Source organism: Pteropus alecto, unplaced genomic scaffold (assembly GCF_000325575.1).
Source record: "Pteropus alecto unplaced genomic scaffold, ASM32557v1 scaffold251, whole genome shotgun sequence".
Classification (NCBI taxonomy): Eukaryota; Metazoa; Chordata; class Mammalia; order Chiroptera; family Pteropodidae; genus Pteropus; species Pteropus alecto.
Window position 1 is genome coordinate 152586 of NW_006431048.1, and position 21172 is coordinate 173757.

A 21172-nucleotide genomic window follows, 5' to 3' on the forward strand; every position below is an offset into this window, starting at 1 on the left:
CTATCCACTCCCATTCTACCTTATACCTCCCCAATATTGCTCTTCTCACACCGAATGCGCCACTTTGGCCTTCGCCCCAGTGATGCCCCGTTCTAGACTCTAGATGACCCTGGGTCAACTCTGTGAGATCAGGAACCATGTCTCCCGGTTCATCATTTTATCACCGGTGCCTAGCATAATACTCTTAAACGTGTGTTGGATGAATAGATGGATCCAGGGAAGGGCGATGCAGTCTCGGGTCTGTGTGGTGGTAGAGTGGGGAGGGAGGGTGTGTTCTGCATGAACATGTGTGTATCTGTCGTGTGTCTTTGTATATCCAAAGATATACAAAGTGGAGACTGTGGAGGCGAAGGAGGAATCCACTGGTGGAGTTTAGGGGTAGTTTTCATTCAGCAGATAATTGTCATCTGGTGTTAGGCAAAGCATCGCACTCTCTAAATCTCAATTTCCTCATCAAAAAGACAGGAATGACTTTTTAAATGGAAAACAAATATTATAAAATCATGCAGTTTAGACACTTGTGCTCAAGAAAGGCTGAATGGCCTCCAAAGGCTGTGCTTACTGATTTGCTGTGAATTTGATGCTTCTCTGTAGACATCACCAACTGCCACATTGGAAGGGAATCAGGAGAACTGTCTCCCTAAGGTTACCTTCCCACACACCCCGACATCTCCCCAAGCCCTGCCAGCTTCAAACATCCACTACCAACAGTTTCTTCAGGGCCTTTAAGAACATCATGCAGGTGCACAGCTGGGGCTCCCAGGGCCACCCCTTTCACTCAGTGCCAGGATCATCCTGTGCCAAGGCAAACACAGAGATAAATGAACTAGAAGCTAATGTGTCACGTTAGAGCTGGAGGAATCTTAGAAAATCGCTATCTAAACCTCTCATTAAACACACGGAGAACTGGGGCCCTGGAGAGTACAGTAATTTGCTTGAGAATATGCAGCTGTCCCGGTGGTGTCTTCTGGTTGCTTGTTGGTGCTGGCCAGAGATAAAGGTTAGTATGTTTCTCAGCATCCAGCATCAGGGACCCCTGAAAGGGGAGAAAAGGCTCAGGTGATGGTGTCTTTAGGAAAGAAGAAGGATTCCTAAGACTATCTCATAGCTTAAGAAAAATATCCTTTGTTATACAGCTGGTTAAAATGACATATTTACTGGAATAGAAAGATATCTAACAGTATCTTAAGTTAAAAAGTTTACAAAACAGCATATACAGTATAATCCCATTTTGGTAACTAAATATGTAAGAAAAAGTCTGGAAGACTGTACTCAAAACATTAGCGATGGCTTTCTCTGGAAGGATGCTTTTCTTTTCTGCATACTTTGTTGTGTTGCTCTGTTGTCTGAACTTTTTTTAAATGACGAACATGTGTAATGTTATACTTTGAAAAGACAATAAGGTATTTTCATTTTGTTAAAGCATACATATTCCCTAAATTGTTCCAGCTTTCTTCACTCTGATTTTGTTTTCCTCAAACAGTTCTCGTCATCTGCAACTAGCTCTCCTGGGTGAGGTCCTCATCTGTACAGAGCCTAGACCCGATTATAGATTCCTATAAAACACAATGAAATTGCCATTTGACTTTACAAAGTCGCCTCCCCGGGAACCCCTCGTCAGAACTTGGTTGCAGAGAACAGATTACTCTCAGATGAACTTGCCAGATTCAGATTCTGATTCTGCCAAGGAGATGACAAAACCCCTGGCCTGTGATGACTACGCAGAGGCCTAGCCTCCCCCATGCACATACCCCTTGAGGCCTACCCTAAGACATCAGCTGTCTTAATGGCCACTCTCTGGGGTTCAGAGTAAAGTATTCTTGGAGACCTTTGGCACTGCATCCTTGAATCTCTGAAACTGAGAGAGCGAAAGAGCAAGAGAGAGCTTAGGTTTGAGGTTGTATGAAAAAGTGTGTCTAGCTGGCTGCTCTTACCACCAGCTGACATTCATAAGAGACTTACACAATACCAACAGAGTGTGAGACAAATTTTATTTTGGTTTGTAAAAATGAAGTCCAAGTTAATAGAAGGACAGGGAACCTGCCAAGATTGTGGGGAGGGGAGGGGGGAGTAACTAACCCTTAGATGGCAACTTACAAAGTGCTTTCACCAAATCATCTCATTTGTTCTTCATAGACCTGTGAGATGGATGAAGCAGGTAATGACTACACCTACTGTATATGAGGACACTGATATTCCCCAAGGAACTGGTAACACCAAATCTGTGACCTTTACTTACTACTCCTTAGGTTGCATCATTTGTGTACATAGCCTGCATGTTTACAGCTCTGGGTTAGGAAATCAGAAGACCTGGGTATTTGTCATGTGACCTTGTGGGATTCCCTTCATCTTTCTGAGCCTTAGCTTCCTCATCTGTAAAATAGAGATAATAATATCTGTCCGTTTTGCCTCATGGAATGGAGATCTGACAAGATAAAGGACACAGTGAATTGCTAAAGGAATATAAAGTATGATTAATTTCCCAGTGCAGTGCTGAAGGATATGTGTTTGAGAATAACTTTCTCTTAACGGAACTGTTATTTTAGGACTGGATAAACTTAATAGAGCCCATGGCGATCCAGCAACCCCAGCCGGTTCCCTAGGAACCCAGACCTTCTATTTTCACACCCCCTGCCTTGCTTTGGTGGATGCTCAGCTTTGAAGATAAGTAATCGGGTTTCTAGGAAAGAGTTCCGTCCCTGACCAGCTGCCTCTTCTCTCTGAAACTCCCGAGTTAGAGTGGGCTTGAGTTAGGGGCTCTTCCTGAAATAGTTGCTTGGGAGCACATACTTTAATCCTAAGAAATTGGGCTTGAGGGTTATTTAAGTTCGAGTAAGCTTAAATCTGCGCTATGCCTTTCCACTGGCAGGGGCCACTAGACAGGCCTGGAGGGAGGGCTCCAGGGGCCCTCACCCTGCTTAAGCCAGAGAACTCTGCTTTCTTCAGTGCTATTTGTTTCACGCTTCAGGGGTGAAATTATCTAACAAAGCACTACATGCTTAAAAAAATAAGTTTGAAAACCACTGCTGCTTAAATCTGCAAATCAGCAAAACTTCTTTTTGGTCTGAGGGTCACACACCCAGCCAACCATTTATCTCCTACGGCCCCTTCCTGACCTTCTAATGCCTCCTTTCTGAAATCTGCTGTCCTTAGGTTTGCCCTTTTCTCGGGGCATTCCAGGTGTCTCATTGTTTTTCTTCTGTTTAGGGATAAGACATTTCACAAAGAGCCTGCAAAATACATATGCAAAGTCAATTCTTTGGCGAAAGAAGGTCAGCACTCATACGTAATGTGCCATTTTATGTTTTCTATATGTATGAAGTTTCCGTTTTAATGGAAACAGTAAAGAAATAAGGAAGAGATGAGGGGCTGGCATTCATGCCACTTTTCTGGATTTCTATGCCTCGTTCTTAGCCTTTTTGCCATTTTCGATATAAGTACTTCTTATGTGAACACTAGCAACATAGAATGATTTCTGGCACTATGAATGCATCCCAATTAATGTGGGAGGAAAGGGAAGAAAGGAGAAAAGAGGGAAAAAGAAAAGGGGATGGAAAGGAAGGATGGAATTGGAAGCTGATACAAAAAAGTAACTTTAGGATTTTGGAAGCTGCCAGTCTAGGCGGAAGAACTGCCTTGGCAAAGGATGTTTTGTGCAACACGGAGTAAGTAGCCTCAGTTTCCGTATCTGAAATATGAGGATAGGAATATTTGCTTTATAGACCTCATAGAAATGTTGTGAGGACCTGTTGACATAGTGAGTAGGAAGGGGACTTATAGGTTTAAGGTCGTTGTTCCCCCAGCTCATGGTTGTCATCATTTTTTCTCTGTTCTTTGAACAGATGGTTTGAAGGATTAGGATGTTTCCCTCTTTTAATTTAATTTTGGAGCTTTGAAACGAAACCCAGCTGTTTCTGCAGTTTTCATATGCTAGGTCTCAATGGTTTTTCACCTGGTAAGATTCAGAGTTCATATAAATTATGTCCACTGAAACTCCTGAATAATAACTCTTGTAATAAGACAATAAGAATAATTTAAAGATAGCACTAATGAAAGAAGGCTTATACTCTAATCTCTTTTTAAAATGATCAACTAATAATGTGAATTTTGCCTTAAATATGACTCTTTCACTCTGCGAATGCAGGTCAGCTTGATTTTTCTTGAATCATGTTATTTAGAAAAAATGAGGAGATACTTCACTTACTGATCAACTAATTTAGTCCAGTTTCACAGGGCCTAAGACAGCAAATTTCCAAATGATATAAACTATTTACATATTTTACTCAGGCTTCCTAAGACAGCTAGAACCCTTTTATTATTGCATATTCCAAATTAAATACTGTAGACTCAGTCTCTCAGTTACGATTATTTTGACTGAAACATTCAAAAACTAAGCTTAGCTAGTGAGGAATGTAGTGATAATTCAATGAACAAATATTTCTGGGGAAAAAAATTCAAGAAGTGGTGAAAACAAGCTAAACTACATTCCTGTATTAGATGGACATTTATCTCTTGGTCCAACGACCTGCCTTTTTTTTTTTTTTTTTTTTAACATACAGGTCACATTGCACCAAAAAAATGCCTTTTCAAAATAAGCAATGCTGCTGATCTAGTCTATCTTGGGACTCATTGTTAGAAATTCTTCCCTTCTACAGTCTTCTTTTGGGCAATACCAAACAAACATTAACAACTGTGGAACAGATGTTCTAACTAGAGAAGATTCCAAAGCCGGGCTCAAATGTATCCCCAGCCAGAACAAGACACCAACCACAGAGATTAATCTTCTGGTATGGGTGTTAGGAGATAAAAGCACCTTCTGGATTTCATCACATATTTTTATAAAATAGTCTCTAGAGGGTAGTAGATCCCCTCCACCCCCTTTTCTTTTTTTAAGGACAAGGTCAGAAAATTCTTCTCTTTCACGAGCCCAAGTGTCATACAAATGCTAGTGTTTGGTGTTTGAATTTTAGTAAACAGAAATGCTTTTTGCTCTACTACTGTAATTTTTAAATAAGATGATTTCTCTGCCACCTTCTTTGATTTCGATGGTAGGTATTAAGAAATCACTGTACATTGTGGCATAAGACACTCTAAGAAGATGACCTTTCACTGCATTCCACGAGTTGCAGAATATCAAGCAAGGCAGTTCTCATCTTCCATCTAAGCACCAATACAAAGTCATATGCAACCCAAACATCATGCTTCCTTATTTCTTCATTTAAACAACAAGCATTTGTAGAAGTCCTAACATTGTCCTAGTGCTAAAACATCCTGTCTCCTGGCTCTAGAAGCCTTTAGTTTTAAAAGGTTGAAAAGAACCATGAGTAGTGCCTCCTGTCCCTCTCTCTCTAATCTATTCTAGTGATTGGAAAACAGAGTGATGAGGCTGGGAGAGAAGGTGATGATGTTGGGAAGGCAGAGAATCCATGAAGGTCCAGGATCTTCAACCTAGCCCTCAACCTAGTGAATCCTCCACCTCACTTCCAGTGGAAGGCGTATAGCTTTCAATAGGTGGGAGAAGGAAAGTCAGAAAAAGTCCACACAGTGGTGAGACCAGCAAGAGGTGAGATCACGAAGGGATCTCCCAGGCAGGGGAAGAATCAGGGAAGAATTGGAACCAGACAGGGCTTTCTGTGTATTGTTTGGTAAATTCCAAATCCACCACCGAGAGAATCTAGAATTTGATCTGAGAGCAAGAGCTTTGCCTTCTACTGTAATATATGTTCTCAATGTAGTTTATGTTACATCAGTTGTTTTCATACAGTATCTAGTGTTAGATTACTTCAAGGAAACTGGTATATTCTTCATTGTACTAGATCCTCACATAAGACTGAACAGTTCTCAAACCAAAGGAAACCTACTTTTTCGTGTATGTATTTTCTGCTGCTATGTAAGGCTCTCCAGGAACACACAGCAGGTAGACAGACGTTGAGGCTTTCTTGATTTTTCTTCCCTTCTCTCCCTATAGAAAAAAATAAGGGAATTTTTCAACCCAAAATGAGTATAATTGTCATCTGCTTGGGTTGAGATGCAAAATACTGGTATCGGCAACCTTGGGCCAAACACGAACGTGTTAAGTAATTATGTTTATGAACATACTCTTTCCTCTGCCATTAAAAGTTCCATTCCAATCTTCTTTTCCGCCCATGACTCAGCATGCCCTTGCCAATCAGGAATCAGCTACGATCTCATCATTTCCTTTTTGTGTATTCTAAATCTCAGATATTTGTCCCTCCTCTGGCCCACTGAGGCATACCCTTCCCTTTCATTAATGTTTTGGACATATGAAAATTGCCCTATTCCCTTTAGCTTCCATATATCCTTTTAAATTATAGAAACTTTCAATTAATGGAAAAATTGCTCAAGTATATCTTCTTTAAGTAGCAATTTCATATATGTATTATCATGAATATATATTTTAAGATTTTAATTAATAACGCATGCCTATCGTAGCAAAATTGGAAAATATGTAAATGTTTTAGAAAGAAAAAAGTGCTTGAGTTAATTCTACCGCAGAAAGATGTAATTTTCTTCCAAGGTTTTTTTGTGTGTCTATTCTACATATATCCTGTTATATCTTGCTTTCTCACTTAACAGTATAACCTAAGTCTTTATTCTAGTTATCGAACCCTACATTTCACATTAAGGCCCTGTAATATTTTATCATATAAATATACCAGTTTATTTATTCCTTCCCATTATTGGACATTTAGATTACAATTTTTTTAATAGTATAAAGCAGGGGTCTCTAACCCCAGGCTGCAGACCAGTACAGGTCTGTGGCCTGTTAGGAACGGGGCTGCACAGTGAGCAATGGAAGCGTCATCTGTGTTTGTAGCCGCTCCCTAGTCTAGCATCACGGCCTCAGCTCCACCTTAGATCATTAGGCGTTAGATTCTCATAGGAGCACTGGTCCCTGGTGCCAGAAAGGTTGGGGACTGCTGGTATAAAGAATGCCACCGTGAATGTTTTGAGGTATATGGGTCTTTTGTTATGTTATAATGTTTCTTAGAAAAGATTCCCAGAAGTAAAATTACTGGATGTATAGTCAGGACTTTTTTTTTGGTTGAGAGTGAAGGAACTCAAACTACATAAGAAAAAAAAGGAGGTGGTGGTTATTGATTCATATAAGCAAAACCTTGGGGGTGAGGAGGAGCTGGCTTTAGGGAGCTGGGACCTGAGACTGAAATTTTAACTTTCTAATTTGTCCTTGTCTCTGGAATGGGGTAGGAGCACTATCTTACAAAGATAAATGAAAATAGAGATAATGCAGTTAAAGTGCCTAACCTACAATGACGACCTTGCACCATCTTATATGTTTTTAGAGCCAAGATATATTTATGAACTTGCTTTGCCTGGTGGCTGAGCTTTGCACCCCATTACTCCTCATGGCCCCTTTTCTCATTTTGGCGAGCTTGTGTGTGTTCCAAAGAGTTTAGTCTTGGATGTCTCCCTTGTGGCGTCCTTGCAGCCACCCGCCATCACCACCCCACACCCCATCTTTGTTTCCCCTCCCACCGCTCTGCCCGACCACCTCCCTCCCGGGCCCCCACCATAAGGCAGAGAGGCCAAAGTTGAAAACAAAGGCATCTCCGATGGAGAAACCGCTAGTCTGGGAAGTACAGGCTGAGAAGGGGAGTGGGCGGGCGGCTCCACTCGGCGGAAACTTTCTCTCCATTTCCTTCGAAGTCTCCCTGCTCAGGGGTCCGGAGGTCCTCAGCCTGCTCGTCTGTCATTTGCTCGGGGACCTGGGTTTAGGGCAGACCTTGCGTCAAGCTCTGTGTCAGGGGTGAGCAGGAGAGAGGGGTCCCCACCAAGCTGGGCCCAGGCGGCGGGGGTCCCGCGAAACCAGCCCCCTTCACTCTGCCCACTCCCCTCCGCCTCCCCATCCCCACTGGCCCTGCCCACTCGCGGCCGGCCCCTCCCGCGGCCTCCCTCCCTGCGGGGCATATGCTCCCCAACTGGCCCCTGGGCGCGCGCCCGCCGCCCCGCCGCTCGGCACCGCGTCCTCAGGTTGAAAAACGTCGAGGCCACGTCTCTCTGATCCCTCCCGAAAGAAACAACGGCTTCTCCTTGCGCCTCGGCTTCCTCTCCGGCCACTCCGCCCACGGGTTTCTGATCCCTCTTTAGGCGGCGGGAACCCGACACCCTGCGGCTGCGGGGAAAGCCCTGCGCCCCCGTGCGCCTCCCGCCGCTTCCCGGAACGGCTCGGGCGGGTCTGAGTCACCCACCGTCATCCACCGTCACCGCGCGGCACCGCTCACGCAACTTTCCCAGGAGCGGGGAACTCCCTAGGGGCGACTGGAGGCCCCGACTCCCGACCGCAGACCGCAGCTCGTGTTGATCCGGCACCTGGGGGAAGGTGGGGGGCTCACGCCTCAGGGTGAAGGTGCAGACCCGCCCCGTCCCCGAGCAGGAACAGAGAGGAGTGGCGCCCCTGAACATCAAACAGGGGTTTTGTTTGTTTTTCAACCACATCCAGGAAGAAGGAAAACCTATCTGATAACAGGAAAGGAAGAAAGGATACATCAGAACTTATGGAAATTGTTTTAATTGCCTCACGTGGCATACTATCAATCTAGAGAGGGCAGCTTGTGGAAACACCAGTGGGGTCAGGCACAAGGCCAGTCCTGGCCATCTGAGGCTGGGGCTAGGCCCCGGATCACTCCAGCTGGATGGTCTTGGGCAGGTTCTGTGAGCTGCATGCAGGTTCTCAGGCAAAATAAGGTAATCTTTAACAGTAAATGTTTATATCACTTTTGTGGCTCACATCCTTACTTTCAAAGGAAGGGATTTGTTTCATCCTGATGGCCTTCAGCTACAGTGGGAGAGTTCTTTTGTTCTCCCCTTCTTGTATCTTAGTTACAGTCTAGTTTGTGTTCAGGCTGTTGATACTGTTTCTACATTTCTTTTTCTTCTTCTTTGCCCTTCTGACCAGGGAATGGGGAGGGGGATCCCCAAGGAGACAAGAGCTGGTACACTCCTGAATGAAAAAGAAAATTCACCACCAGGGGCCATTTGCCACTGTGAGTGGTCTTTCAGATATAGTATGTGGGGCTCCTGTCATTCTTGCTTTACAACCAAAGGATGGAATTCCCTCCAGGTCCAACGTGGGAGGGCTCCCTTATCTGTATCAACATGTAATCCTAGGCAAAATTCTTGCCCTAGAGCTTGCCTCTCTTCTTTCATTCGCCCTTTTAAAAATATACCATCTTCTTGTGCTTCCACCTACCTCCAGGACACTAAACATTATCAATCCACTTCGAATCCTCCTAGTTGTCTAGAATAGTGGCTCACAAATGCAGAGCCACAGGAAAAGTAGGGATCATGTAATATATTTATTTGTATATATTCCCATAATTTTAAGATTACAGTTCTTTCTTGAAAAGAGCAGTCCTTTATGCTGAGATTATATTCTTTACAACTTTATTTCGAACTATCCATTCTGTTAGGAAATCATAATGGTTCTTATTGTTGTTGGTTGATGTCCTCTCAGAAAAATAAAAAATTAGCAATCCTATGCGAGTCCCCCAAAATGTTTTAAAATTAATTATGAATTCCAAAAATCCTGGATATCATTTCTCTGTTCAACATCTGGTTCACATCAAGATGCTAGGGTCTTCTTGTTGCCCCTCACAAGGGTATTTGTATCTATTCAAAGAAACTGCCAATATGAGAACCTCAAAAAAAATTTTTTTTTTGAGATGTGGGGAAATATATTTGGGCAGGAGAGATGTGGGGAAATATATTTGGGAAGAGGGGCCTTTCTTTATTCTCTCAACATCCAGCACTCAGTCTAGTTAAAGGCAGCACAGTTGTATCTATTCTTAACTTCCGGCATTTAGCATTTAGCATGACTTTTAATGGAGTGTACTCCGTTTAGTAAAACTGAGAACCTATTTTGAATGAGCCAGCATTTCTTGGTCTTCCAGTTTGCAGATCAGCAGAATGGCTAAATGAAGATGTTATACTTCTCCTTAAATGGTAAAAGTTACGTCAGGTGGGTGAGCGATTAATACTCCTCATATTGGCATAGTGAAGTCTTACATGATATGACCATGTAAGTTAAGCCTCATTAGTTAATATTTATTGAACACTCACGGGGTGTTTGGTGCTTGCTCCCTACTGTCTGTCTTCACCCCATTGTGGCTTCCATGAGGCCGAGTGCAGGGTCCTGGAGTCAGGGGCAAGGGTAGAGGGGAAGCTCTTCTGGTGCCAAATGCCTAAGAAAAAAATCGCCTCAGGAAAAAATTACCCAGGCCCGAGGGCAGGCTGTTTGCCAGCTATGGAAAAACAGTGGTGAGGGAATTTGAGGGAAACCAGAGGAGCTACCAGTAATTCTCAAACTTTGCTGCATATTAAAATCACCCAGGAAATTTCAATACCCAGTTCTCACCTCATACTGTGAAATCAGAATCTCTGACTGGAACTAGGCATTGTATTGTTAAAGGCATCCCAGGGTTTTACAGTGTACAGCCGCATTTGAAGACAGAGTGGCTTAGAGTTTCTCAAATTTGGGTATGCGCATCAATCACCTGTGGATCTTGGGACAGTGCAGGTTCTGATTCAGTAGGTCTGGGGTGAGGCCTGTTACTGTTTAGATTCAGAGTGAGGAGCTGCTGTGTGCTGGGTGGTCAGGAAGAACTCCATGAAGGACAAGTTTGGGCTGGGCTTGGAGGGTTACGTAAGATCTACTGCTGAAAGAGGATGGGAAGACCACTCTGGCTTGCGTAGTGGACAGTCAGAGGCCTGGAGGTGGGGACATGCAAGGTGTATTTTGGGGGACAATGGCTGCTCCAATATAACTAAAGAGGAGAAGTTTTTCATTGATCTGATCTACACAATTTAGCACTTGGAAGTTGACTCCCTATTGTTTTGGGTGCAGATGTTTTCTTTCCTCTTCAAGATCCTGTGTGCAGAGACCTGTGTTTTACTTCCTTTTGTCACATATGATGCTAAGCTCTCGGCAGGTGTTCAGAACAGAAAAGGAGTGCATTTGCATCTGCTGTTCCCTCTGCCTGGGATATTCTTCTGATAGATATTGACCCTGCTCACTCTCTTCCTTCAAGACTTTAACCTCAACCGTCACCTTCTTTGTGGAGCTCCCACTATTTAAATAAAATGTAAAGGGACTTGACCATCCTACTTAATGGAAATATTCTTTTTCCTTCTCTCTCCCCTTCCCCCACCACTTCTTTCTGCTTGATTTTTCTCTTTAGTACAAGTCACCGTCTAATGTATATTTAGTTTATCTTGTATATATTTAATTTTATCTTGCTTACAGTCTGTCTCTTCCATTTAAAGGCAGCAGCTCCACAGGAGCAGAGAATCTTCTGTTACTCTGTTGTTTCCTCAGTGCCTAGAACAATATCGAACATGCCACAAATATTCATCGGGTGCACGAAAGAACTAAATTGAATGTCCATACAGTGCTGTTGCCAACACAAGTAAATTTTACATTCAGGAGCAGGAGAAGAGGAAATGATGACAGTATTTGGTCACTAGGTAGGGAAATTTGGAATAATGTGTTTGTAAAAATAAATTGCCCTCCCTGATGGACAAGAGATGTACTTTATAATACTAGTTTTGTAAGTATATAGACCTGTTATTACCATCACATTGGAGAATCGTGTTCTTCCGGGCACCATTTCAAACTTTGACGATATCTGTTATAGCCCTTTTCCTCCCCGTCCACCCCATTCTTATGTCTCTAGAAAGTCCAATTTCAAGCCAAATAACCTCCATTCCTTAGTGTTTCTTCATAGGACATTGTTTGGCGATCACTTGCCATCAAGGTCAGACTCTTCTGAACATGGCCCAGTTTGCCTGTGCCCCTCTTAACCCATTTCCTGTTTAGAAAAAAATAAAGTGCGGCTCGCTGCCAGCATTAATTTAAAATCATGCATAAGAATGCTACGTTTTCTAGGATTTGACATTTTCAGCAATCGAGAATTACTATATTTTGTAAATGGAAATACCACTGCTAAAAACAGAATGCTATAAATAGAACGATGTCGTTTGTTTCCAAAGACTATCATACACTAGAGCGATGCGAAAATAAAAGCGAGATATTTCGTGGCGAACTGAGGGTAAGGTTAGGTAAGGTTAAGACTGTAAGCACCACGGCCGAGCATTCTTGAGGCAAATGGGAAATGGATTAAACTGTGTTCCCAAGAAGAGGACGTAATATTCTAGGTGTTGAGTGAGAAGTGCAGGGTGGTATTCTCCTCCTTCTTTCTAGACGCTGTACTTCTGGTAATGCAGCCTGAGAAACTTCAGTTCCTTGGCAGCCACATCACACTTTGGACATAGTGTGCTTAACTCTCTGGTATAATCAGCAAGACAATGAATTGTGCTCTCAGAGATGAAAAATGATACTCTAAATACACAGTGTACAGCAGGAAAAAAGTTTATAAAATATTTTAAAATTAAATGCAGGGTTTGCTTCCTACTTTCTCATCTGTATTTATTATTATAAAGATACAATCTTTGGGGTCAGACAGACCTAGGTTTGAAAGCCCCTTCCTAGTTGTGTAACTTTAACCTCTGAACCTCTGTGTTCTCATTTATTAAAGGGGATAATACTATCCTTTTCAGGATTCTTGGGGAAAGGAAATGAAATCATGTAAGTAGGTGTCTGGCATATAACAGATGCTTGAAATGATAGCTTCTGGAAAAATAATAATCATTATTATTATTCCAAGAAATATCTACTGGACAATTAAATCACCTATGATGGGACTTCATGACATGATCATGTAACCACCTCATGTACCATGGGAGGAATCTGAAAATTCTACAGGAAGGAAATCTGAGAATGTAAGTGAGTCCAATGTGTGAAGTTCCCATAGGCTCCCCTGAGAGACTTTGGGGGTCCCTGCCATTTCACTGCCTTTTAGATCTTGGTGGCAGACAGTGACCAAGCTCATCTTTCTCTATTGCTTATGCTCCTGAGCCACATGTCAACTCAGCCTGTACCGAGTCACCCAGGGTAGCTTGGTGGTGCCATTGCAGGACCAGAAACGCATGCATGCTGCGTGAACATCGCAAGCCCTGGTCCTCCTGTGTGAAAGCTTTGCAGCCTGGATGAGTGGGAACAGCTAAAAGGAAATATTCAAGAGGCATGGAAGGAGAGCTTGAAAATCTGGAGAGCTTGTTGCAGTGGATCTGGCCTGGCCTGGCTCCTTTCCTGTGGGCCTACAGCTGTTCTGTTCCCTCTTTACAGTTCTTTTCCCTGCTTCTTTGCCAGGCCCAGAACCCAGTTATCCTCACCCTCCTTCTAGAGAGTCTCCAGTGACAAACAAAGGCTCCTCACAGACCTTTCCACCCCCGTCCAGCCGTATCCAAGGTTACAGTGGCGAACTTGGAAACAGGACTTGGCCCTCAGACAGAGGATGCCCTGCGTGCCTGCTCACAGAGCCCGCGCTCATTCCACAGTGGCCAGTGAAAGGACAGACTGTTCTGTGACTGAACCATGAGCGTATTGAGGGGCCGTGTCCCCACTGCAGTGTTAGCCAAGCCTCATTGTGTGGGTCCTCACTGGTGCTGAGAAACTAGTACATGAAGACCCTGTCTGGGTAAACAGAGACACTGATGAAGTTGCAAAGGAGAAGAGAATGAGGCTATGTCTAAGCAAAGTGGCTTTTCCACTATCATCAGCAACTCAGCCAGTTGCTTCATAAAACCAACTGGTGTGATAGGTATTTCCATACAGTTGACTGTTTGAACTGATCTAATCGCCCAGTTAGTATGTGGTCAGAGACTTCAGGAAAAGGGCAGTCCAGACTCAAAGGCAAGAGCTATGCATATGAAGAAGATGGGGTTTATATATTTTCTCATTTGCCTTTTCATATCCTTAGTGGACTGAAACAGCAATTATAGAGAACCAGGGATGCACCGGGGTGGAGCATGGCATGGCTAGTTCTACTCTTTGCAAGCAGAGTGATGCCAGCAACTCAGCCAGCCATCTTGCATTCCATGCCAGCAGCATGACTGTTCTGTGACCCAGTGTGAGCACATCGTGGTCTGTTTTGCAGCAGCCCCCTCTCCCCCCGCCCTCCAAGAAAAAGGACAGGATGTGTCTTTCTTTGCTGGGATGAAAACACTTGGCTCCCACTCCCTGGTGGCTTTATCAGCCTTCAGTACTGTTTTGTGGTTTACAGTGAGGATATTTTCTTTCCACCATCACATAGTAAATTCTGGTCTTAGAATCAAGAAACCTGGATTCTAGGCCTAACTTTCTGACAACCCTAAAGCAAGTCACCTCCCCTATTGGAATCCCAGTTTTCTCATCTGTCAGATGAGGAAGATGGGGATGGTGGGAAAGTGTCTGTCAGAAAGAGTATCTTGTGTTCTGTGGGGACAGGTGTTACCTCTTTATCTCTTTATCTTTCACCCCAAAGCACTTAGAAGAAGCCATCCTTAAATGAGCTTTGAAATGCTTTTAAATAGATGGTCGTGTATATACGCTGTACAGGGAAATAGACCTATGCTCTATATGTGCAATGTATTTATAAAGTGCATGCCTTTGAAAGCATCAGAAGTAATGTTCGCTGTCAAACTCTTGCCTCACCAGGGCACTTTAAAGCTGCTCTGCTTATCAGTGGCTCCTTCTGATCCACTATGCTGCACATTCCTCAGGAGGTGGCAGGGCTGGTGGTGGGAGTGACGTTGTTTATAATTTTTCAGATTAAAATGTCATTGGGTGCTCCTCTGAAACTGCTGACATGTTTCAGATGTACACTTCTGATGGTCTGTCTGCCTTTGGTCATATGAGTTCAAGGCCTGCTTGGCTAGGACTTTAGAGTGCCCAAATCTCCTTTACCCCCAGGATCCCCATGCTGAAAAAAATTGAACATTGTTTGAGCACTGAATCACATTTCTGTAGCACTCTGTGCTTGAGACGAGATAAATAATGTAATTTACATGGTTGTATTTGGAGGATAAAATCAGCCTGTTAATAGGTTTCCTTCTATGTGCGTGTATAGTATTTCTGCACAAATATGTTATGAACTTTAGAACAATTTGAGAGGAAAGAATAAAATAGAGGAGGTTAAGGAAAGTGACATTAACTATCTTTAGACTTTAAAAGATACTTTAACTTCTGGACAAAGCACTAATGAATAGGACTCTTTGATTCCAAGTTAGATTTTGTGGGTGGGAGGAGGAGTCAGGGAAGGTATATGTACAATGCCTGGGAGTTTTAGTAAATATTCATTAATTCGAGAATGGAATGAAAATCAATTATGAAAATCATTGAAAGTGAAATGAAAATCATTTTAATGAAATCAAATCATTTAATGAAAATCATTCATTAAATCATGAATTTAATGACAACAGGAATACAGCTTTACTGGATTTACTCTTTCCTCTGGTTTTTAATATGTCTTCAGGCATAATCGCTTTGGTCAACCATTTTGAAGAAACTGAGATTTATAAATGTGATTTAATAAGGAATAATCAATTGTACCAGGATTAAAAAAGCAGGGCTCTGTTAAGGGTTAATTGATGCACAAGAGACCTCACTGAGCAGCTAATGTCAGCCTAGCCCAGGCCAGGGCGGGAATCCTGGACTCAGGTTGCCTACGGTGACAGTCCCCTCTGTAAAGAGCACCATCCAATTGAGAGCCCTTCCTGGTATAGGGCCAAGCAGTATTCTGTCATTTCTATCTGTGGGTCCTGATTTGCCTTCTAGAGCCACAAAGAATATCCCTTTACCTATTTCTGCGTGAAAACCCTTTAACCATTGAGAAACAGTTCAGACTTTGTCCTCAGACTTCTCTTTTCCAGGTTAACCCCTCAGCTCCTTCAACTACACTCCAAGTGAGGTAGTGTTCAGGCCCTCGGCCTCCTCTGTAGTCTCCTCTGGATTCTCGGTATTTAAGATGGGTTTCCACAAACTGTACCCAGAGCTCCAGATGTGGTCTAAGCAGAGCAGAATGCACAGGAAATGCATGTACACACGCGGTCACGCACGCACACAAGTCCAGACCCTCTGCTTCTATTCATGAGGCCTGGGCCAGGTTAGCTTTCTTGGCAGCCTGGTCTCACTGCTCATTCAAATTGACTAGTTGCAGCAATTGCCATGCTGTTTGTCCCTGACTTCCTGGCAGTGCAACGCTGAGGTCAAGGTGCTTTCATGGTGACAATGAGAAACTCCATTTACTAGTCCCCTCTTCTGTACCAGGCATTATACTCGAAGTGTGGCAGATGTGCTTTAAATTCAGTCATCGTAACAACTTGATATTCATTTTCTAGGTGAGAGCACTGAGGCTCGGTGAGGTCGAATAACTTGCCAAAAGTCACAGGGAAGTAGTAAGAGCTGGCTTGGAAAAGAGCCCGGGCTTGTCAGATTCCAGAGCCCACACTTCTATAACACTACGCTGCCTTGATCGAAGGTGCTGCTTGTTCCATCTGTTGGAAACACTGCCCACCTCAGCATTCTGGCTCGAATAAGGAGTGGTGGTTGAGGGGAAAAGGTTGTTCTTCCTTCTTCAAAAGAGAAACTCTGAATTTCCATAAATATTAATATTCTAGTATGGGCCTATGATCCCTATATCTGTCCCAACCTTTTGGGAAGATATTTATGTTTTCTAACTGTTGTATGTTTGCTGAAAGAGGTGAGGTTAGCAATTCCCACTAACATATTCAAGGAGCATGTTAGGAGCTTTTCTTACAGCGTTTGAGATAGTCCTGATTCTAATATACTAGAATTTGTTTGTTACATTTACCCCATCTATATTATTTTAAAAATATAATGTTACTTTTCCGAGCTTCTTTCTTAATAGAAATGATATATGTTTTAGAAAGTACTATTTTATTATTTTCTTGGAGCTATTATCTATATTATATTCCTGTAGCACTCCAAAGTCTGTCATGCTTGCATAGGTGTACTCTCTGCTTACCCTCGCGACAATTCTTACTGTCATTGATAGTTGAGGAAAAAGAGCCCAAGGAGGTGAAGTGACTTATCTCAAAATTCAGAGTCACAAAGAAGCAGAACCAGGAGAGAAGCCGGCTCTGGCTCCCACCCCGTTATGTCTTTCTTTTTGCCAGCGTGCCTCTTGACTAATAGGGCTTTTGATCATAACACCTCATTTATGAGAAGTATTTTATGATAGTTAAGTGAGAAGTTAAGCACGTACTCAGGTAAAATTGAAATAAGCTGCCATGCCAATCCTGGTATTGAATGTGACGAATGGACACAGGCAGATGAAGGAAACATTGCTTTGGGAGATTTAAATGGCACTGCCCACATTATATTTGGTCCTCGTTATCACCAGCAGTCTTCTCAGGGTCACTTGTCAACCCTGGCACATGTGTGGCATCATGGAGGATGCAACCCGGATGTGCCCTAGACAGTGCCTCAACCCCTTTAAAGATGAGGAAGGATGGAGCCAGATCCAGTGGACAGGCTGCTGCCCAGCACCCCCTCCTCTGCACTGCGAAACCCATCGCCCTTCCGGTGCCTTGCTGACCTCCCTTACTAGTGTCCCTGACACCTCGTCTCCTGGCTCACCCTCACCTCCTGTTTGGCTTGCCATCCTGGCCCCCTCTCCAGTCCGTGGCCTGGCTCCTGCCCTGTGGCCCAGCTCTTTGGCAGGGCTCCTGGCTGACCAGACACTTGCGTGACTGTTGGTTCCTTTGGCTGGGCTCCCTAATCCCTGCAAGCTCTCTTCCTGGCTTCAGACCCTCAGCGGAACCCAGACTGCTTCTGGAAACATCCAAACAGTAGCTCTCGGCTCCCTGGCGAGATGTTCTTAACAAAGGCCAGACTTTCCTATAATTAGGGAACTTCAGCCGATCCCTTGAAGTCACAGCCATGTGCAGGTAGGGTGACCATATAATTTATCATCCATATCGGGGCACCTTAAAAGTGGAAGGGGTCTCTATAAATAACTTCCATATACTCTTAAACAGAAAATAAAGTTTCTAAAAGTAAAACATAATAATAATTTCACCTGTACAATAAGATAAACAAGGGTCATCCCTGGCCATTGGGGATATATTCTATATTGTAGTCAGCTTGACTCCCCCGCTTAAAAGAAAAAAATTGCACATTTGGCAGAAGGATTCTGTACCAAACACAGCACTAGGCACATTATATGCCTGCTTTATTCATTTAATTCTTACAGTAATCCTCTATGTATAATGTTGCCCTCATTTTGCAGAGGAGGAAACTGAAACTTAAAAAGGTTAAATACTTTGCTTAAGGTTATATTTAATAAGTGACGAGCCCACGCCTGACTCCAGAGCTTTTGTTTTTAATCTTCCCTTTAGATGCTGACTTATTTATAATGGAACCAATAAAAATGAAACTTTTGGTGGAGAGGCGATAGAGATGGCCCCCAAATTAAAAATGAGTTATGCTCCAGACGTACACTTGTACATTGGTGGCTTGGGATTTGAAATGCATTTTCCCATGGAAAAAAAAAAAGTCTAAAATGGTGGTTAGGCTCCCAGACCAACCAACAAAATTCTGTGGAGACTATAATTTCATTGTGGTCTACTTCTCTATGTAATACTGAACTGGAATAAGAATCAAACCTTTGGTTCCTATCATAGTTCTCTCACTTTATTGGCTGTGTGACTTGGAGAATGTTACTTAACCTCCCTGTGCTCAGTTTCACTATGAAAATTGAGAAAATGTCTAGCTTTTTAAATTACAAGGATTATAGGAGATAATGTACATTAAAGTCATTTAAAATAGCACTTGGAATACTATGGGTGCTGGCTATACAGCAGTCCCCAACCTTTTTGGCACCGGGGACTGGTGGTCCTATGAGAATCTAATGCCTGATGATCTGAGGTGGAGCTGAGGTGGTGATGCTAGCACTGGGGAGCGGATGCAAAGACAGAGGAAGCTTCATGGGCTGGCCTGCTGCTCACCTCCTGATGTGCGGCCCGGTTCCTGACAGGCCACGGACTGATACTAGTCTGCAGCCTGGCAGTTGGAGACCCCTGATTTATGATATTGCCAGAAGGTAAGTCAGGTTTCCAAGAACCCTAACCTTGACCCTCAAAGTGGAGATAAAGACTCCTCTGGGCTAGGTGGGGTAGTGGAAGGATGGGTGACCAGGCCAGGGTAGGCCTGGGAACCTGTGTCCTCCTCAGGTGGAGTTGGCAGTATTGTGAGTGAGGGGAAGAAGGATATAGGAGGAAAAGGGTGTGGAAGGAGGAGAACACACAAGGAGTAGGGAAGGGTCCACAGTCATGAATTATCTGGGTACACCAAGAATGAATGAGAAGTGGAAGTTTGGGGAGTTTGAAGAAGAGGGTAAACCTAGGCCTGGGACTGGAGTAGAAAGCATTGAGACTCCCAAACAAGAACTTGGTGGAGAAGGGCTTGAGGTTCATTATTTTGGCAGCAATATACAGCATAAATGGGGACAACAGAAGACCGCAATACAGGGTGAGTTACAAGGTTGGTCAAGTAATTCAGACATGAGCTAATGATGTTCTCCTTTGGATGGTAGTTATAGGAATGGAGAAAGAACAAATCATAGGAAAGATGTCAGTTTCTCCCTATATTGACTTGTAGGTTTAATGTCATCCCTATCAAAATCTCAGCCAGTTTATTTTTATTTTTTGTATACATAGACAAACTTCTTCTAAAATTTATGTGGAAAGCCACAGGCCCTTACGTAGCTAGAGCAATCTCAACAAAGAAAAAGAAAATTGGACGAACCCTTCTACCCAATATTAAGGCCTAGTACTTAACAACAGTGTAAAAGCACTGTGGTATTGGCAGAGGGACAGACACATAGACCAAAGGGACAGAATAGAGAACCCAGTAATAGCCCCACACTAGTATACCCAACAGATTTTTCACAAAGGTACAAAAGCAATGCAATGTAGGAAGGATGGCCTTTTAAAAAAAATGCTGCTGGACCAATGGGGTATCCACAGGCCAAAAAATGAAACTCGATCTAATAAACCTTATAAAAAGTTAACTCAAAATGGATCATGGACTTAAACGTAAAATGCAAAGCTATAAAACTTTTAGAAAAAATCTAAAGATCCTTTAGATTTGTGATCTAGGACTAGGCAAAGAAGTCTAAGACTTGACACCAACAGCAAGATTCATACAAGGAAAAATTAATAAAGTGGACTTCATCAAAATTAAAAATTTTTTCTTTGTAAAAGACCCTGGTTAAGAGGTAAAAAGACAAGCTACAAAGAGGGAGGAAATATTTGCCAACCACATATCTGACAAGGGATTAGTATGTGGAATATATAAAAAACTTTTAAACATTAGCAGTAAAAAAAAACCAAAGAGACTAATTACAAAATGGGCCAAAGACGTGAACAGACATTTCATTGAAGAGGACACATAGATGGATGAGCACATGGAAAGATGTTCACGCTCATTAGCCACTAGGGAAATACCAGTTAAAACCACAGTGAGATACATGTCATGTAGTCATCTCTAGTTTTGCTGAGCCACATACTTATGGCATACATCGAGGGTCTGGTGGATAGAAATTAATAATTTAGCCAGCAAAAGAGCTTAGTTCACCCCAGTGGCCATCTCTTAAGGTGACTTGTTCTCTTCTCATTTTATCGTATAAATTAAATGCTCTAGCGATATCCCTAAAATTGAAGATCCACAAAGGTCTCCAAAGGCATTGTCCCCAAATGCCGCATGTAATTTCAGTAAGAGTTGATGACTTTAGACATTAATTAGATAAAAGAGTAGCTCTAGCGTCTATAAAAATTGGCACTATTTGACCCAAATAGCAGTCGAATTGCAGCAGCTACATGGGGTGGATAGAGCCTGGGCCATCTATCAGCTGTGTGATGTGACAAGGGACCTCTTTCTTTAAGACTCAGTTTCCTCCTCTGGAAATTAGAATAATAATTCTTACCACACATGGTATTGTGAAGATCAGATCAAAACCCACGAAGTGAAGTACCCAGCCTAGTTCTCGATGTGGGTGTGGATATTGTTTCTGTACACGAACCAAAGTTGCAGTCTCCAGGAGGAATGTAAGTGACTCTCTCTGTGAAACAGTTTAATTTTGTTGACCATATGGTCAAGAATATCTGAGACAATCCCTTATTTATTATTCTTCCTTGCTCTTCTCTTAAATATGCTAACGCTTGTCCAAGCACGTATCTCCATTGAAAAACCCATCACTGTAACAACCAGAAATCTGTACACAAGACATTC

At 42.9% G+C, this 21172-nt stretch overlaps 1 protein-coding gene across 1 annotated transcript in view; it reads left to right on the plus strand.

Moving 5' to 3' along the window:
• The window catches only part of ARHGAP31 (Rho GTPase activating protein 31), a 90457-nt gene that overhangs the window by 16974 nt on the left and 52311 nt on the right, over nt 1-21172 (plus strand). The gene's annotated exons all lie outside the window — the stretch shown is intronic.